The 20,821-nt window shown below is 40.7% G+C and overlaps 1 protein-coding gene across 1 annotated transcript in view; it reads left to right on the plus strand.

Annotated features, from left to right (window-relative positions):
- Window positions 1–7,258: 7,258 nt before the first annotated feature.
- Window positions 7,259–20,821, plus strand: part of LOC128661203 (cytochrome P450 2B19) — a 192,379-nt gene continuing 178,816 nt past the window's right edge. The window contains exon 1 of the mRNA XM_053715455.1: window positions 7,259–7,301. The gene's annotated coding sequence lies outside the window, so the exon portion shown is untranslated. The remainder of the gene's footprint in view (window positions 7,302–20,821) is intronic.

Here is a 20,821-nt window from a genome sequence, read left to right on the forward strand (position 1 = left end):
CTGAACTTTAGCCTCTTCCACTAATTTTGTTAACTGGTCATATTTATTTCTTTCATATTCTAAAGTGAGTTTCATCAAATCAAGTGAGCACTGTGTCAGAATTTCTTGCCACCTTAGGACAAAATTTTTGTCAGGAATATGGAAAGAAGGTGCTAGTTGTATCCTTAATCCCCTTGGGATAAGTTTGTTTTTAACATAGTTTTCTAAACTGAAGATCTCCCAGAAAGACTTAACTTGTTTTTTCATAATTTTGGCTATACTTTTAAAGGCTTCTTCAATATTTGTAGCCTGCGGACAGACATTGCCTACATTTAAAGTAAAAAGCCTTTCTGCTTCCTGCTTTTTTTATCAAAATCAATAGTGGAAGATAGATAGCCCGCCATAGCTATCTATACCCGATACCTTTAAGGTCCCAAATTCAAAAATGTGAATTTAATCACTACAATAATTAATATAAGATTAGGGAAATTCAAAGGGTTTGTGGCATTAAAGCCAAGTGCTGAATTACACACTAAAAGTATTAGAATAAACTTACAACAAAAATAACACTTTATTTAACTTATATGCAAAGACAGACAATTTTCTTAAATTAGATCACATTAAAGAAATAGGAAATGATCATCTATTTCTATATTTCATCATATATGATGATCCAACAATAAAATAAAAACAAAAGTTAAAAATGAGGGCAGTGTGGTCAAGTTGGTGCTTAGACAGTTAAATGTAACGTGATGTGAGGATGGAGGATGTGTAAACAGGATTCAGGAACATTCCAAACAAGGCACACAAACTATGCGCTCAAAGGCGTCCTCCTAACTGCGTACTGCTGGGATTAAACCCAGTCAGCCGATTTCTAGCTGGTATCCCTATATGCTGAAACACATCATTCATTCAAGTGTCAATTATTACACTAGTACTCAATGTACAGCATGAAACAGTATCAATATATCCTTAACATCACATACTGTGGCTTATATAGGCAGATTAGATACAAACTATAAAACGTTATCATATACGTGATAGAAGTAAAGTGCTAGTTCACACTATATCTGGTTCACTTGATATATATCTAAACGCCTTAGTTTAAAAGGGCCTGTGTAACTTAAAGTTTTAGATAGAGTAGTTAGCCGAGAGTATATAAGATTGGTTGGATGTGCATATCGTCACTATCAACCTTTTACTTTCAACGGTTGGCACTCTAAACTAATTAAATACCTCGCGCATAATAGCGCTACATTAAAAGGCAACACGGTTATTCCAGATAAACAAGCCTAAACTTCAAAGACTGCTTATACACCACACTTGAACACGCCCACCGATGCATTTCGTCACTGTACGTTATGTTACAGCGTGTGACCGCCGAGCTATTGCGGGGAACACTTCCGCAATACCCAATGCCGTTACTATGGCAACCATTGATTATAAGAGACGGACTATGAGGCTGGGCCGGCCCCTATCCCCTGACGAAGTCACGTACAGTTATGAAAATTTGATCATAGACGTAAATTGGAAACTTTTTTTAAATTGTATTCTCTATCTGAATAATGAAAGAAAAATTTGGGTTTTCTGTCCCTTTAACCCTTTAAGAAATTGAAATTTTAGAGAAAATCTTGTCCAAAAAAATGGTTAACGTTACACAAACTTTGGGTTTCTCCCTTCTATTCTTTGCACACAACTACTGCAATCATAACACAAATGGTTGTAAAAGGTTCTCTGGGGTCCATTTTGTTTAGACATACATGGCTTTGCCATTGTTTTTTGGTAATTAGAAAGCCGCTAATTGCAGCTGTGCACCACACTTCTGAAATTCCCTGCAGTGAAGGGGTTAATAAGGTAGCTTGTAAGGTTAATTTTAGCTTTAGTTTAGAGATTACCCTCCCACCTGACACTTCCCACCCTCTTATACCTACCTGATCTCTCCCAAACAACTCTCTTCCCTCCCTCACCCCCCCCACTTGTCACTACCATCTTAGGTACTGGCAGACAGTCTGCCAGTACCAAATTCGTATTTTTTAATTACTATTTATTTAAAAAAAGAAAGCATTTTCTGTAGTGTAGTGAGTCTAGGGATAGTATTTACCTTTTTCCTTTTTTTTTTAACTTTTTCCTTTCTCACACACCCACTTCCCAAACCCCCCCAAGCAGCTCTTCTACCCCCCCCCCCTCACTCTAGAGGCCCCAAATTTAAAAAAAAACTATAAACTAGCTTGTAGTTTTTTTAATTTTTTTTGTAGTTTAGTGCAGTGTTTCTCAACTGCGGTCCTCAAGTACACCGAACAGGCCTGGTTTTCATTATAGCTGAACCAGTGCACAGGTAACGTAATCAGCTGATCAGTAATCAACCAGCTCTCATCCATCAACTGATTATTTCCCCTGTGCAATAGTTCAGCTATAATCAAAACCACGACTGTTGGGGTACTTGAGGACCGCGGTTGAAAAACACTGGTGTAGTGGTCCCACCTCATCCCCCCCCCAACCAATTGTCACTAAGGCCCCCCTCCCTCACCACATTTCTGTAGTGTAGTGCCCCCTCCCTTCAATTTATTTTTATGTAGTGCAGGGTCACTCAAACTCCCTACCCCCTTCACTGATGGACCGCTTACCTGCTTTCCACCTTCCCTACCAAACCTCCTGCCAGCACCAAGGGAGATACTTACAGACAGTCTGTAACGATCTGACAATCTGCAGAGCTGACAGCTGGGACCGCAGTATGGTGCAGAAGGCAGGATGTAGCTACTAAGTCAACAGGGTACATTGGGCAAAAAATATTTAGAAACACAAATTTTATCTTGAGACATGTTTGTCACTATGTAGTGTTCTTTATGTGAAGTAGAGACCCTACTTTACAACATAATAAAACAATCACCAAGATCTTAAGTGGTTTCTCTCCATTCCGACAAGTTTTTGATCATCAGTATTGGTGTGCGGCTGGTGCTTCCGGTGATGTGATAGGTCCCTCAGGTTGTTTGCGAAGGGTCATAAGAGGATGTATAGAATGTTTAGGTGCTTTGTGTATAAGCAGGATGTGTTGGGTTCCAGAAGGGCTAGTCCCGGGGTTGTTCCATAGTGTCTCACCAACAGGTTTCCACTAGTGGAGTGACACAGGCCTTAGGTTGCAAGGTGGTGGTGCAGGTTAATACCATTGTATCATTTACAGCTTTCACATGCATCTAAAACCAAAAATGTTAGCAAGATACAGGTTTATAAGTATGTTAGTATCTTGGAGTTATCAACAGAGGCGTTCCAGCAGAAGGAGATGGTAAAGGATGGAACGGACCTAAAGAAGATCAAGAGGCCTGATACCTTTAAAGTATGGCAGCGGTGCTTTCGGGTCGAAACATCTTGCTACTTGGAGAAGTGGCTTTATCAAGCATTGTCCATCTCAAGTATGTGGATACTATTGACAGTATCCAGAGGAAATACTGTGAGGGAGTATGATGAGGCCTTCCTAAGGAAGCTGACAGGAAAATCCTTGCTGAACTTTGGGGAAACTGACATGCACCTTTGGGCTCATTTAGGTCCTAAATGGCCTCCTGAAAGTTCCTGGGCCCAGTAGCGCAGTTTCAAGGCAGCCTCTGCATTTTTGATGATGGGACTCAGGTCTGTGTTTGAGATTCCAGGAGATGCAATGTGACCACGGGTCAGCTTGCTCTTTCAGGAATATGTGCAAGTTCAGCGGGAGCTCCCACTCCAGTTCCTATTGTATCATAAAGAAGGAATAGTTGGATGACAGAAGCATTGCAAAGTGCACTCTTGCAGGTAAGGGCGGCAATGATGCTGAAAGTGCATAAAATTAAACACTGGTTTGTCTGGCATCCAGTTCGTCAGGCTGCTGACCTGCTTGTGCCATAGATTTGTGATTCCTGTGTCAGGTAAGGTATTGAGCTCTTAGGTCCGCAGGAATCTGAAGTCCACATATCAATACAATGCAGCTGTTCAAGAGAAGATAAGTAAGAAAGTGGCCTTGGGAAGGACTTGCCAATTCCAGGTTTGGTGATTTCTCTACTGTTAGGTAACTTTCCCCTGATACAACATCTGTCTTTCCCCAAAGGACACTCTGTTAATGATGCCATTGACCTTGAGCTTAGCACGGTGCATTGCCAGTCCTTTGATGAAACACTACATTTGGAGTGGATGGGTGTATTTGGGTGTTGATAGCTAAGCTGGATATAGAGTATGCTTTTGTTAATTCATCCTTACTCTTTTTAGATTGATGGGCTGTTGGATTGAAGGATCTTAGTATGTAGACATGGGCTGTTCTATCTCTTGCACTTTCTTTTAAGCCTTTAGCTTGCATTGGGTGGTGACTTCAGTAGCTGGGGATGATAGGATTGCTCACTACTTGGATGATTTCCTTCTGCTAGGCTGCCTTTGAACTGACAAGTGTGTGACTCTAAAGAAAGTCATGAACGCTTATAGCTAAGTCTGGTGTCCCTAAGACTTATGGTCCCTGTACATGCCTCACATTTGTAGGGATTGAAATTGACTCAATGGCAATGCAGTGTTGTCTTCCTGTTGGTAAAATGAGTCAGGTGCTGGAGGTTGTTAGAGCAGCTGCCTCAGCATCTTCTTGTTCCTTAAAAGAGCTCCAATTGCTTTCGGGCCTTTGCAGGTCATGTCATGAAGAGACAGCTTTGCAGTTTCAAGGATGAAGCAATAGCTTTGCAGTGTCAAGTTGTCGTCTTTGTGAGTCAAAGTGATGTCCTAGATGCTGGACGACTTTGGGGTTTGGAAACAATTTCCACAGGATTTTAATAGCATCTGTGTTTGGAGGAGCGAGCCCATTTCCATTCAGACTCTCTCCACAGTGGTTGCATGACCATGCTGTGATCTTCTGGACAAATAATCTCGGCATGGTTTTTGCTATCAACAGGCTGTCTGCAGAGTCCCCTTTGGTGGTGAGCTACTTGAGACACCTGGTGTTGAGATGCCTGTAGCTGAACATTGATTTTCCGGCACTCCATGTCCCGGGGGTTCAGAATGCTGTGGCTGATGCTCTCTCTCATTTCCAATGGGACTTGTTCAGAACAGTCACCCCTAGAGTGGCAGCTAATGGTTGTCCTTGTCCTTTAAATTTGTAGCAATCCTTGATTCCCTTGATCCATGCATCCTTGACTCTAGCGATGTGTACCATGTACGTGAGGTACTGGAGTGAATGGGTCAGCTTTTGTGATCTTCAGGGATTCTCCTCTTGTGAGGGAGAACAGCCCTGGCTCCTGCAGTGGTTCGCCGAATTGAGAGGTAAGCGGGTTGCAAATGGGGTGGTTTTGTCCAGACTTGCAGCTGTGTTCTTTTTATTTGCAAGTTATACATTTTTTAGAATGCATCTTATCCAGCAAATAGTGCATGGTGGGGGGGCATTTAGAGGTTCAGCGTTGTGATATCAGGAAGCCAACTACGGCAGAATGGCTGGTTATAATGTTGGAAGCATTACCCACAGTGTGTTCATCTGTATTTGAGGGTACGCTGTTTGCTGAAGCCTGTGCTCTTGTATATTCCACGCTCCAAGACCAATCAGGATGGAAGGGGATCTGGTTATCTCTCCCGGCTCAGCAGGTTGACCGTTGCTTCTCCATGGCAGTAGAATCTCCCTACTTGGAGGTACATCTGGTAGGTTTTTGAAGATTTTTTAATTCATGACGATGGTTCCCCATTTACAAGATTCAGTTCAGGAAAGTTCTGGGCTGGGTGTAGCAGTGTGTTTTGACCAGATTCTTTTCATCGTTGGAGATCTCAGAGGTTTAGATCCAACGTCATATCTCTGCAACAATTCAGTTAAAATTGTTTATTAATAACTTGTTGGTGGGAGTTGGTGGTTCTGGTAAGTTTATACCTGGAAGTTATTGTTTTTTTATTTTGCAAGGGCACGGACAGTTCCAGTTTGGGTGTGGATTGTTGGCCATTCATTTGTGCACTGGGCTGTTAGTGTTAGCTGTTCCAGGAGGAATCCAGCTGGGATTTTCCCCATCTAGGGCTGTTCTGGAATGGCTACGGTGTAGAGATTTTGCTGGGCAGATCTGCCTACGTTATTGCAGGATTCTGCTAGGAGGTGGGAGAAACCTCACATTCTTATTGTTCATGTGGGTGGCAATGATGTGGGGGCTATCCCCTCCTCTCAATTTGATAAAAATTATGCAGGCAGATCTGCGGCAGTTTAGAGTGTGGTTGCCTGTGGTGCAGATTGGATGGTCCAATGTCATCCCCAGGTTGAGGTAGAGGCATATGGTTTGCCATAAGGTAGCATTCCAGGTTAGGAAGAAAATTAATAGGGATATGTGAAAGCTGGTCAGGGAGCTTGAGGGTTTTATTGTTGATCATGGGAACATTTCGGCAGCCAATAAAGTCCTGTATCACCCGGAGAGTGTTCATCTAATTAATAAATGCATTGATTTATTTTTGCATAACATTCTACATGCTTTACCCCTAAATATGTAATGGTATAGGCAGCAGCAAGACTCTGACACTTCGTAGATGGCCTGTCACTTGTGGTGGGTGGTCAGGACCATAGCTTCAGGCTGTAAGGAGGTTGAATGACAGCCATTGCAGGAAGGGTGACATCCCTAGGCTCGTAGCTTGGGGATACCCTGACTGGACTGGCCAAGAACTCCCTATGTCAGCAGCTTTGGTCCCTTGACCATCTCTTTTGCAGGTGCTTTTATATACTTAGGCTCGAATTCCCCAACATATTTATTATTTATTTATTTAAATCGTTGCCAGTTCTCTTTGCTTTTATATAAATGGAACCCACAGGTCTTACATCCACCTCTTATTTCAGTTTGTTTAATCAAGCTACGTTAAATTGTTTAATTAAGTTGTATTGTTATTTGTCAGTTAGTCAGGACAATGGGGCATTTAATCCCTTATGACCGATTGTGATTGCTTTGGCATCAAAATGGCTCATTGGCAGCTGATAACATGATGATAATTATTAAAGGATTAAAGGATCAACCCTATAGTTATCTCAGATCAGTGATGTAAAATGACTATTTGATGTTTGCACCAGTATGTTCCTTTAAGAATATCCCTTTAAGGTTGACCATTTTAGAACAGTACAACTGCAGTTCATGTAACATATGACAAACTCAAAGAATAAAAATAATTTTATAAACCACTAAATCTCCAAATATCTGGATGATACTTTAACTTTCACATGAATATTCACTCTGTGACTTCCTTCTCACAGTTTATAAGTATAATGATTAACAAGCAGCCTTACTTGAGCCAGCAATCAGCCAGATCTACTCAGTGCAGAGTCAGGCACAGCTTCATCCACTGATACCCGCCGGAGCTGAAGTAAACAGGTATGCCCATCTATACTCTATAGTATTTGGCTGGTACAGTATGTCAGGCACAGCTACATCATCCACTGATACCCGCAGGAGCTAGAGCACACAGGTATGCCCATCTATACTCTATAGTGCCCAACTGGTACAGTATATCAGGCACAGCTAGATTCACTGATACCTGCAGGAACTAGAGCACACAGGTATGCCCATCTATACTCTATAGTGTCCGACTGGTACAGTATGTCAGGCACAGCTAGATTCACTGATACCTGCAGGAGCTAGAGCACACAGGTATGCATATCTATACTCTATAGTGCCCAGCTGGTACAGTATGTCCGGCACAGTTGCATCCACTGATACCCGCAGAAGCTAGAGCACACAGTTGCTCATCTATACTGTATAGTGCCCCGCTGGTACAGTATGTCAGGCTCAGCTGCATCCACTGATACCCCCAGGAGCTGGAGCACACAGGTATGCCCATCTATACTCTATAGTGCCCCGCTAGTATAGTATGTCAGGCACAGCTGCATCCACTTATACCAGCAGGAGCTAGAGCACACAGGTATCCCCATCTATACTCTATAGTGTCCAGCTGGTACAGTATGTCAGGCATAGCTGCATCCACTGATACCCGCAGGAGCTAGAGCACACAGGTATCCCCATCTATATGCAATAGTGCCCGGCTGGTACAATATGTCAGGCTGGCTCAGAGCGTATAGATAATGGTTAGGTATTAAACACAGTGGTTCCTGTTTTTGTATAACAATTATTTTTTTTAGTTAGAACAAGCAGAGTTTAATGTAATGATTTAATAGTGCAGAATAACCCACAACCTCTTGTCAGACATCTCTAGTCCTAAAATGTAAAATGAATATTGTTTTTGTTGTTGCAGTTGTGAAGTAGTGCTGTTGTCAAATTGTATGTAGAACTGGTTCAAGTGGGGATTTATGCAGATAGCTCTTATGATGTGCACACTTTATATTAATATTCAAAATATCAAAAAGAAAGATATGCTGAGTCCATAGTGAACTGATAAATATATATTTTTCCAATTCTGTTGCTTAAATTGAATGAAATGGAGGATTTTTATTATAATTTATAACAATATGAAGTTTAAAAAATAATTAATTTTTTACATATTTAATTTCAAGTCTCATACGGTTGGGTCTCTAAGCAATCTTGGTGTTTCATATTGCAGAGCACAGAGCATACCTGGATATGCGGCAGGTACCCGATAAGGGTAAAACCTCTAAAATAAACAATAATATTGTTTACTAGAAGCATTTACGGCTATGTCATGTGTATTGGAAAAATACTTTTCAAATCTGAAATGTAAATCAACAAAAGCAAAATGGAAGTAAATATTTTATTGAATCAGCATTTTTCAAAACACTAGGTGCTTGGGGTCATGTAAATTCAGATCTCATACCCGTCCGTACATAGAAAGGATTTGTCTTAAAGGGACAGTCTACACAAAAATTGTTATAGTTTAAAAAGATAAAGTCTTTACTACCCATTCCCCAGCAACATTGTTAGATTAATGTACTTTATAACATTTAAACCTCTAAATTTCAGTTTCAAAGGCTCTATAGACAGACAAAGATTATTTGATAATAGAAGTTAATTTGAAAGACGTTTAAAATGTATGTTCTATCTAAATCGTGAAATAAACATTTTGGGTTTTATGTCCCTTTAATGTTGCTGAGCCTGTGGTTTTGTGCAGTGTTTTGCTTGCTGGAGATGCTCTGGATAAGACGTTGTGATAATACAGCACAGGGTTCTTTGAGTAATAAGTTACCTTATCAGTTATGTTATCTTGTGTGTATATAACTTACATTGCTTCAGCGTTGTTCAATGGACATAAAAGTACAAAGAAAATGCAGAAATGTGTTAGATGATTTCATTATTAAGCTATTTATTGCATACAATTAGTTCATAAAATGCAAAAAAAACACATTTTTTTCCCCATTATTTCTTGAATATTTCAAACCAACAATTTATCGACCAGCATTTAGCATCAGTTCACCTTCTACATTACAGATCTATATTTTCCAATAATTAATGATCATTTAAAATCATTTAAAATCAGAAGACACAATTTATTATTTTTGGCCCATTATTTGAATTGTCAGACCTCATGCTTTCAAATGGGGGATCTTATAATATATATCTATTGTGAGTAATAAAAATCCCCCTATTCCCAGATATAGAACTAATGCTGAGTTATTTGTAATTGTTATGATAACCAGCTGGCAGAGGAACAGACACATGACCACTGAGTTGATATGTCTGTATATTGTAGGGGACAACTTAGGGCTCACTGATACCATGGTCAGCAGCTGATAGTCATCAGGCATTTGATCTCACATTTGAGAGAGGAGCCTCTCCTTTTTAAAAAATGGGGTCACCTGTCTGGCTGTAGAGCTTATTTTCCCAGGTTTTAGGCTGTTTTTCGGTCACAATATTTTTTGTTAAGGGATTGTGACTTACTATTATTAAATTGATGCAGCTCTCTGGCATTTAAGGGGCTAACAAATGGTTTTCCCACATTGATTTAATCCAACTGGTTATGTCATAAATGTTCAAGAATTATGACCCTCAAATGACTGTGGCGATATTACAGTATATACAGTCAAGTCTGTGTATATATATATATATATATACATATATATATAAAATTTAGAGGATAAATCCGGATTGTGTATACAAGAAGCAGTGCCATATTGTCACAACTTGAGCACACACTGTTACACATGACCTTTTAACAACAGCCAAAAAGAGACTGATCATTAATTCATGCATCAGTCCCCCCCGCGTTACATAACATGAGCACTGACACAGCAAGACATTACTGATTACTGTGCTTGCTAGCATCCATTTAGTGTCACTAACACATGCACAATCCAGATAGTAATAATTCACTGTGACTCACCTGTTCTAGAAGCCGAACTGGCTGCGGTCCCCGATGCTGAGGGTGCCACAGTTTTTACTGTCCCACTGTTCGGAAACGCTTTTGCTGGTCCATCTCCGATCCAGCCTGCTAAACTATGGCAGCTAGCGCAGCAGCCCAATCCAGCTAAAGAACTGTGCACTGGCAGTGAGACAGCCCTCCTCCTTACCAGAGAGTGGTGCGGCTGTTGCCGCAGGGAGGAGGCACACAACGCAGACACGTCTCTCAGTGCCGAGCACAGCCTTCCTGCTGGGCTCTGATACATTCCATGAGGGTGACTCACAACACAGATCCGGGCCGGGTTTCTATACTCTGACTCTCTTAGATCGTAACGACGAGTAAAAAAATCCAACTACAGGAAGCGCTCATTCACTTCCGGGGGTGTCTTATATTAAAGAAATGTATACATTATATTTATTATTAACAGAGATTACATTACAGTGATGCAATTTTCATACATATGTAATAAATATACATTTTATATGGCTGATATAAATATGTGGATAAAGAAAATGCGGTTCTGTTGCCTAGGCAAAATGTTTTTTTTTTGTTTTTTTTTTAAATCATGGCCAGATATTAACTGCAGTGGACAAGTGCCGCCCCCCAAAAGTTGTCACCCTAGGCACCGGCCTTGTTGGCCTATTCATTAATACGCCCCTGCCCAGAGCACCATAAAAGACACATAGAAAACAGGTGACTGCAATTTCTAGACCAATTACTTGCTATCTAATGGGACAAGTAGTCAGTCCCCTCTTTCATGTGAAGGCTATTGTGTGTATGTGTTTTATGATGTCTTAAAGTGATGCATCATAGCTGTAAAAAGCTGACTTGAAAATATCACCTGAACATCTCTATGTAAAAAAAATATATATTTTAACTCAAAACGTTCTAAGTATTCAAACCCCATTGCAAAGGACTAAAGCAGCAAATCAGTATGTCTGTCCCGGGACAGGCAAGGGAGTGAGCCTCGTGCACACTCATGTTATTTCCCTATTCAGTTTAAGGAAGTTTACTATGAAATCTCATGAGAGTTAAGTAAAATCTCATGAGAACACAGTAAAAGAGTTAATGACCTCAGCACTGCTGATGCTGATTGGCTGCTGTTCATTTCTTCCTTTTCTTTTTTTTTAACCTGCAGCTGGACAGCAGCGGAAGTATAACTTTTTACACAGCACTTAATCTGGTGAGCTGAGGAAATTGTGAGGTAAAATATCTTCCTTTTTTACAGGTGATATTTTCCTGTCAGCTTTTTACAGTTATACTGCATCCGTTTTAAGTGATTTAGCATATGAGTATTATGTCCCTTTAAATCAATAAGAGCTTTTTTTTTCATTGTTATTTGATTGGTCAACAGGGAATGTTGACATGCATTTTACTTAGACACCAGCTGTAACACTAATTTATACCTGAGGAAACAGTGAGTGTATGCTGAGAAACGCGTAGTATAATGTGTTCTGAAAGCTAAACGTTTGCAATTTGTTTTCAATGTCATACTAAAGTTTTTATTGGCTTTTAAACAATACGGCTTGGAGTCTACAATTAGCATTTGGAGAAATCTGTATTGAGAATCACCTGACCATGGCCTAGCCCAGACGATAAGATACAGGGAGATACAGGGAGACGTTGGTCAGTGAGCTGGGACACTAAGAGATCTCAGCACGCTTTGTTTAGCCCAGATATGTGCTAATATGTTTGTGAGTATTATTTAGTTGGGTGTAAACTTTGGAGGAGATTGATATTTTTATCTGCACCAAGAGGCGACTTTTTTTCTATTGGCCAGATTCTGAGGATTCCCCTGCTGAGAACAGGTGAGTCAGTAACAGTGAGTGGGGAGATTAGGCAGGGAAATACAATCTGGTCTGTTACAGGTGCTTTAAGGGTAGAACTGAGAAACACTGATTTCTATTATACACATTGGAGCTTATTTATCACAATGTGAATGCCCCAAACTGATATTTATGAAGCAACAGTTTAATCTGCTACTTCTTGAACTCTCCTTGCCAATTTAGAGTTGGCAGATAAAAATTGGTTTCACAAGAGTAGGGACAGGCATTACACAAGCCTTTGCTCAAGCAGTGCTACATATGGGGAACAAATGCAACAACTTGCAACAAAATGAATTGTATTTATCAGGTGCACCTTGTGTCTACAGCATGCACTGAACCATGAATTGTACATATCAGGTGCACCTTGTAGCTACAACAAAGCATTGACATGTGAATTGTACATATCAGATGCACCTTGTAGCTACAACATGCACTGAACTATGAATTGTACATATCAGGTGCACCTTGTAGCTACAACATGCACTGACACATGAATTGTACATATCAGATGCACCTTGTGACTACAACATGCACTGACACATGAATTGTACATATCAGATGCACCTTGTAGCTACAGCATCCACTGAACCATGAATTGTACATATCATATGCACCTTGTAGCTACAGCATGCACTGAACCATGAATTGTACATATCATATGCACCTTGTAGCTACAGCATGCACTGAACCATGAATTGTACATATCAGATGCACCTTGTAGCTACAGCATGCACTGAACCATGAATTGTACATATCAGATGCACCTTGTAGCTACAGCTTGCACTGACACATGAATTGTACATCATACCAGATGCACCTTGTGGCTACAGGATGCACTGACACATGAATTGTACATATCAGATGCACCTTGTGACTGCAGGATGCACTGACACATGAATTGTACATATCAGATGCACCTTGTGACTGCAGGATGCACTGAACTGTGAATTGTACATATCAGATGCACCTTGTGACTGCAGGATGCACTGAACTGTGAATTGTACATATCAGATGCACCTTGCAGCTACAGCATGCACTGACACATGAATTGTACATATCATATGCACCTTCTAGCTACAGCATGCACTGAACCATGAATTGTACATATCATATGCACCTTGTAGCTACAGCATGCACTGAACCATGAATTGTACATATCAGATGCACCTTGTAGCTACAGCATGCACTGAACTATGAATTGTACATATTAGGTGCACCTTGTAGCTACAACATGCACTGACACATGAATTGTACATATCAGATGCACCTTGTGGCTACAGCATCCACTGAACCATGAATTGTACATATCAGGTGCACCTTGTAGCTACAACATGCACTGACACATGAATTGTACATATCAGATGCACCTTGTGGCTACAGCATCCACTGAACCATGAATTGTACATATCAGGTGCACCTTGTAGCTACAACATGCACTGACACATGAATTGTACATATCAGATGCACCTTGTGACTACAACATGCACTGACACATGAATTTTACATATCAGATGCACCTTGTAGCTACAGCATCCACTTAACCATGAATTGTACATATCATATGCACCTTGTAGCTACAGCATGCACTGAACCATGAATTGTACATATCATATGCATCTTGTAGCTACAGCATGCACTGAACCATGAATTGTACATATCAGATGCACCTTGTGACTACAGGATGCACTGAACCATGAATTGTACATATCATATGCACCTTGTAGCTACAGCATGCACTGAACCATGAATTGTACATATCATATGCACCTTGTAGCTACAGCATGCACTCAACCATGAATTGTACATATCAGATGCACCTTGTAGCTACAGCATGCACTGAACCATGAACTGTACATATCATATGCACCTTGTAGCTACAGCATGCACTGACACATGAATTGTACATCATACCAGATGCACCTTGTGGCTACAGGATGCACTGACACATGAATTGTACATATCAGATGCACCTTGTGACTGCAGGATGCACTGACACATGAATTGTACATATCAGATGCACCTTGTGACTGCAGGATGCACTGAACCGTGAATTGTACATATCAGATGCACCTTGCAGCTACAGCATGCACTGACACATGAATTGTACATCATACCAGATGCACCTTGTGGCTATAACATGCACTGAACCATGAATTGTACATACCAGATGCACCTTGTGGATACAACATGCACTGATATATATATATATTTATATATATATATATATATATATATATATATATATATATATATATATATATATATATATATATATTAGTAGCAGATGCATCTTCTGACTACAGCATGCACTGAACCATGAATTGTACATATCATATGCACCTTGTGGCTACAACATGCACTGACACGTGAATTGTACATATCAGATGCACCTTGTGACTACAGGATGCACTGAACCATAAATTGTACATATCAGATGCACCTTGTAGCTACAGCATGCACTGACACATGAATTGTACATATCAGATGCACCTTGTAGCTACAGCATGCACTGACACATGATTTGTACATATCAGATGCACCTTGTAGCTACAGCATGCACTGACACATGATTTGTACATATCAGATGCACCTTGTGACTGCAGGATGCACTGAACCATGAATTGTACATATCAGATGCACCTTGTAGCTACAGCATGCACTGACACATGATTTGTACATATCAGATGCACCTTGTAGCTACAGCATGCACTGACACATGATTTGTACATATCAGATGCACCTTGTAGCTACAGCATGCACTGACACATGATTTGTACATATCGGATGTACCTTGTAGCTACAGCATGCACTGACACATGATTTGTACATATCAGATGCACCTTGTGACTGCAGGATGCACTGAACCATGAATTGTACATATCAGATGCACCTTGTAGCTACAGCATGCACTGAACCATGAATTGTACATATCAGATGCACCTTGTGACTACAGCATGCACTGAACCATAAATTGTACATATCAGATGCACCTTGTAGCTACAGCATGCACTGACACATGAATTGTACATATCAGATGCACCTTGTAGCTACAGCATGCACTGACACATGATTTGTATAATATCAGATGCACCTTGTAGCTACAGCATGCACTGACACATGATTTGTACATATCAGATGCACCTTGTGACTACAGCATGCACTGACACATGAATTGTACATATTAGATGCACCTTGTGACTACAGCATGCACTGACACATGATTTGTACATATCAGATGCACCTTGTGACTACAGCATGCACTGACACAGGAATTGTACATATCAGATGCACCTTGTGACTACAGCATGCACTGACACATGAATTGTACATATCAGATGCACCTTGTAGCTACAGCATGCACTGACACATGATTTGTACATATCAGATGCACCTTGTGACTGCAGGATGCACTGAACCATGAATTGTACATATCAGATGCACCTTGTAGCTACAGCATGCACTGACACATGATTTGTACATATCAGATGCACCTTGTAGCTACAGCATGCACTGACACATGATTTGTACATATCAGATGCACCTTGTAGCTACAGCATGCACTGACACATGATTTGTACATATCGGATGCACCTTGTAGCTACAGCATGCACTGACACATGATTTGTACATATCAGATGCACCTTGTGACTGCAGGATGCACTGAACCATGAATTGTACATATCAGATGCACCTTGTAGCTACAGCATGCACTGAACCATGAATTGTACATATCAGATGCACCTTGTGACTACAGCATGCACTGAACCATAAATTGTACATATCAGATGCACCTTGTAGCTACAGCATGCACTGACACATGAATTGTACATATCAGATGCACCTTGTAGCTACAGCATGCACTGACACATGATTTGTATAATATCAGATGCACCTTGTAGCTACAGCATGCACTGACACATGATTTGTACATATCAGATGCACCTTGTGACTACAGCATGCACTGACACATGAATTGTACATATTAGATGCACCTTGTGACTACAGCATGCACTGACACATGATTTGTACATATCAGATGCACCTTGTGACTACAGCATGCACTGACACAGGAATTGTACATATCAGATGCACCTTGTGACTACAGCATGCACTGACACATGAATTGTACATATTAGATGCACCTTGTGACTACAGCATGCACTGACACATGATTTGTACATATCAGATGCACCTTGTGACTACAGCATGCACTGACACATGATTTGTACATATCAGATGCACCTTGTAGCTACAGCATGCACTGACACATGATTTGTACATATCAGATGCACCTTGTGACTACAGCATGCACTGACACATGAATTGTACATATTAGATGCACCTTGTGACTACAGCATGCACTGACACATGATTTGTACATATCAGATGCACCTTGTGACTACAGCATGCACTGACACATGATTTGTACATATCAGATGCACCTTGTAGCTACAGCATGCACTGACACATGATTTGTACATATCAGATGCACCTTGTGACTGCAGGATGCACTGAACCATGAATTGTACATATCAGATGCACCTTGTAGCTACAGCATGCACTGACACATGATTTGTACATATCAGATGCACCTTGTAGCTACAGCATGCACTGACACATGATTTGTACATATCAGATGCACCTTGTAGCTACAGCATGCACTGACACATGATTTGTACATATCGGATGCACCTTGTAGCTACAGCATGCACTGAACCATGAATTGTACATATCAGATGCACCTTGTGACTACAGCATGCACTGAACCATAAATTGTACATATCAGATGCACCTTGTAGCTACAGCATGCACTGACACATGAATTGTACATATCAGATGCACCTTGTAGCTACAGCATGCACTGACACATGATTTGTACATATCAGATGCACCTTGTGACTGCAGGATGCACTGAACCATGAATTGTACATATCAGATGCACCTTGTAGCTACAGCATGCACTGAACCATGAATTGTACATATCAGATGCACCTTGTGACTACAGCATGCACTGAACCATAAATTGTACATATCAGATGCACCTTGTAGCTACAGCATGCACTGACACATGAATTGTACATATCAGATGCACCTTGTAGCTACAGCATGCACTGACACATGATTTGTATAATATCAGATGCACCTTGTAGCTACAGCATGCACTGACACATGATTTGTACATATCAGATGCACCTTGTGACTACAGCATGCACTGACACATGAATTGTACATATTAGATGCACCTTGTGACTACAGCATGCACTGACACATGATTTGTACATATCAGATGCACCTTGTGACTACAGCATGCACTGACACAGGAATTGTACATATCAGATGCACCTTGTGACTACAGCATGCACTGACACATGAATTGTACATATCAGATGCACCTTGTAGCTACAGCATGCACTGACACATGATTTGTACATATCAGATGCACCTTGTGACTGCAGGATGCACTGAACCATGAATTGTACATATCAGATGCACCTTGTAGCTACAGCATGCACTGACACATGATTTGTACATATCAGATGCACCTTGTAGCTACAGCATGCACTGACACATGATTTGTACATATCAGATGCACCTTGTAGCTACAGCATGCACTGACACATGATTTGTACATATCGGATGCACCTTGTAGCTACAGCATGCACTGACACATGATTTGTACATATCGGATGCACCTTGTGACTGCAGGATGCACTGAACCATGAATTGTACATATCAGATGCACCTTGTAGCTACAGCATGCACTGAACCATGAATTGTACATATCAGATGCACCTTGTGACTACAGCATGCACTGAACCATAAATTGTACATATCAGATGCACCTTGTAGCTACAGCATGCACTGACACATGAATTGTACATATCAGATGCACCTTGTAGCTACAGCATGCACTGACACATGATTTGTATAATATCAGATGCACCTTGTAGCTACAGCATGCACTGACACATGATTTGTACATATCAGATGCACCTTGTGACTACAGCATGCACTGACACATGAATTGTACATATTAGATGCACCTTGTGACTACAGCATGCACTGACACATGATTTGTACATATCAGATGCACCTTGTGACTACAGCATGCACTGACACAGGAATTGTACATATCAGATGCACCTTGTGACTACAGCATGCACTGACACATGAATTGTACATATTAGATGCACCTTGTGACTACAGCATGCACTGACACATGATTTGTACATATCAGATGCACCTTGTGACTACAGCATGCACTGACACAGGAATTGTACATATCAGATGCACCTTGTGACTACAGCATGCACTGACACATGAATTGTACATATCAGATGCACCTTGTAGCTACAGCATGCACTGACACATGATTTGTACATATCAGATGCACCTTGTGACTGCAGGATGCACTGAACCATGAATTGTACATATCAGATGCACCTTGTAGCTACAGCATGCACTGACACATGATTTGTACATATCAGATGCACCTTGTAGCTACAGCATGCACTGACACATGATTTGTACATATCAGATGCACCTTGTAGCTACAGCATGCACTGACACATGATTTGTACATATCGGATGCACCTTGTAGCTACAGCATGCACTGACACATGATTTGTACATATCAGATGCACCTTGTGACTGCAGGATGCACTGAACCATGAATTGTACATATCAGATGCACCTTGTAGCTACAGCATGCACTGAACCATGAATTGTACATATCAGATGCACCTTGTGACTACAGCATGCACTGAACCATAAATTGTACATATCAGATGCACCTTGTAGCTACAGCATGCACTGACACATGAATTGTACATATCAGATGCACCTTGTAGCTACAGCATGCACTGACACATGATTTGTATAATATCAGATGCACCTTGTAGCTACAGCATGCACTGACACATGATTTGTACATATCAGATGCACCTTGTGACTACAGCATGCACTGACACATGAATTGTACATATTAGATGCACCTTGTGACTACAGCATGCACTGACACATGATTTGTACATATCAGATGCACCTTGTGACTACAGCATGCACTGACACAGGAATTGTACATATCAGATGCACCTTGTGACTACAGCATGCACTGACACATGAATTGTACATATCAGATGCACCTTGTGACTACAGCATGCACTGACACATGAATTGTACATATCAGATGCACCTTGTGACTGCAGGATGCACTGAACCATGAATTGTACATATCAGATGCACCTTGTAGCTACAGCATGCACTGAACCATGAATTGTACATATCAGATGCACCTTGTGACTGCAGGATGCACTGAACCATGAATTGTACATATCAGATGCACCTTGTAGCTACAGCATGCACTGACACAGGAATTGTAGATATCAGATGCACCTTGTGGCTACAACATGCACTGATATATATATATATATATTAGTATCAGATGCATCTTCTGACTACAGCATGCACTGAACCATTAATTGAACATATCAGGTGCACCTTATAGCTACAACAGGCAGTGACACGTGAATTGTACATATCAGATGCACCTTGTGACTACAGCATGCCCTGAACCATGAATTGTACATATCAGATGCACTTTGTGGCTACAACATGCACTGACACATTAATTATACATGTTAGGCACACAGTGGGGCATATGTATCAAGCTCCGAAACAGCAGTTATGAAGCAGCGGTCACAAGACCGCTGCTCCATAACCTGTCCGCCTGCTCTGAGCAGGCGGACAGCCATCGCCGCAATTCAACCCGATCGAGTACGACACCCCCCTGCTGACGGCCAATTGGCCACGAGTCTGCAGGGGGCGGCGTTGCACCAGCAGCTTTTGTGAGCTGCTGGTGCAATGCTGAATACGGCGAGCGTATTGTTCGCTGTATTCAGCGATGTCTGTCGGACCTGATCCGCACTGTCGGATCAGGTCCGACAGACATTGATAACTAGAGGCCCTTGTGTTTACAGTATGCACTGACACATGAATTGTACATGGCTGATGCACCCTGTTGCACTGACACAAGAATTGTAGGTATCAGGTGTACATTGTGGCTAGTTACTTAGGTTTATCTTATCTGAATTTATTATGACTTTATGCATCTCTGTCCTTAGTGCAAATGTTATAAAAATAGCCCCACTGTAGCTTATTATATTCAACTGGAGTGTTGTACTATATGTAACAGTGGCGGCTCGTGAGTAATTCAAATTGGGGTTCACAATATATACATTTTGAAAATTAAATAAAATACCATTTAAAAAAAATGTAAGCTTACATTCCTGCTTTTTCAAATAAAGATACCAAGAGAACTGAGAAAATTTGATAATAGGAGAAAATTAGAAAGCTGCTTAAAATTGCTTCTCTATCTGAATCATGAAAATGTTGGGTTTCATGTTCCTTTAAGCACAATTTAAAAGTGTATTTATTTTAACAGTTATGCTGTTTTGCAGTATTAGAAGAGAGAATGTTTGATGCAAGATAGAATTTCTTGGCATATGTTGAGATAATATTTTTGCAAAAATGGCATTAAATATGTCCTATAACACACACACACATAGACACGAACACCCACTCATAGCAAACAACTTGACACACAGAAACCAACAAATTAAAAATATTTAAAAAATTAAAAAATGAAGCCCTGCTGCGGTCTGCTTGCATTTCCTGAGCATTGCAGGGCCTGTCTTCTCTATAGAGTTGGTAATAAAACCCCAACTCTACTTGCCCTCTACTACAATTTAAACTAGTGC

Source organism: Bombina bombina, chromosome 5 (assembly GCF_027579735.1).
Source record: "Bombina bombina isolate aBomBom1 chromosome 5, aBomBom1.pri, whole genome shotgun sequence".
NCBI lineage: Eukaryota > Metazoa > Chordata > Amphibia > Anura > Bombinatoridae > Bombina > Bombina bombina.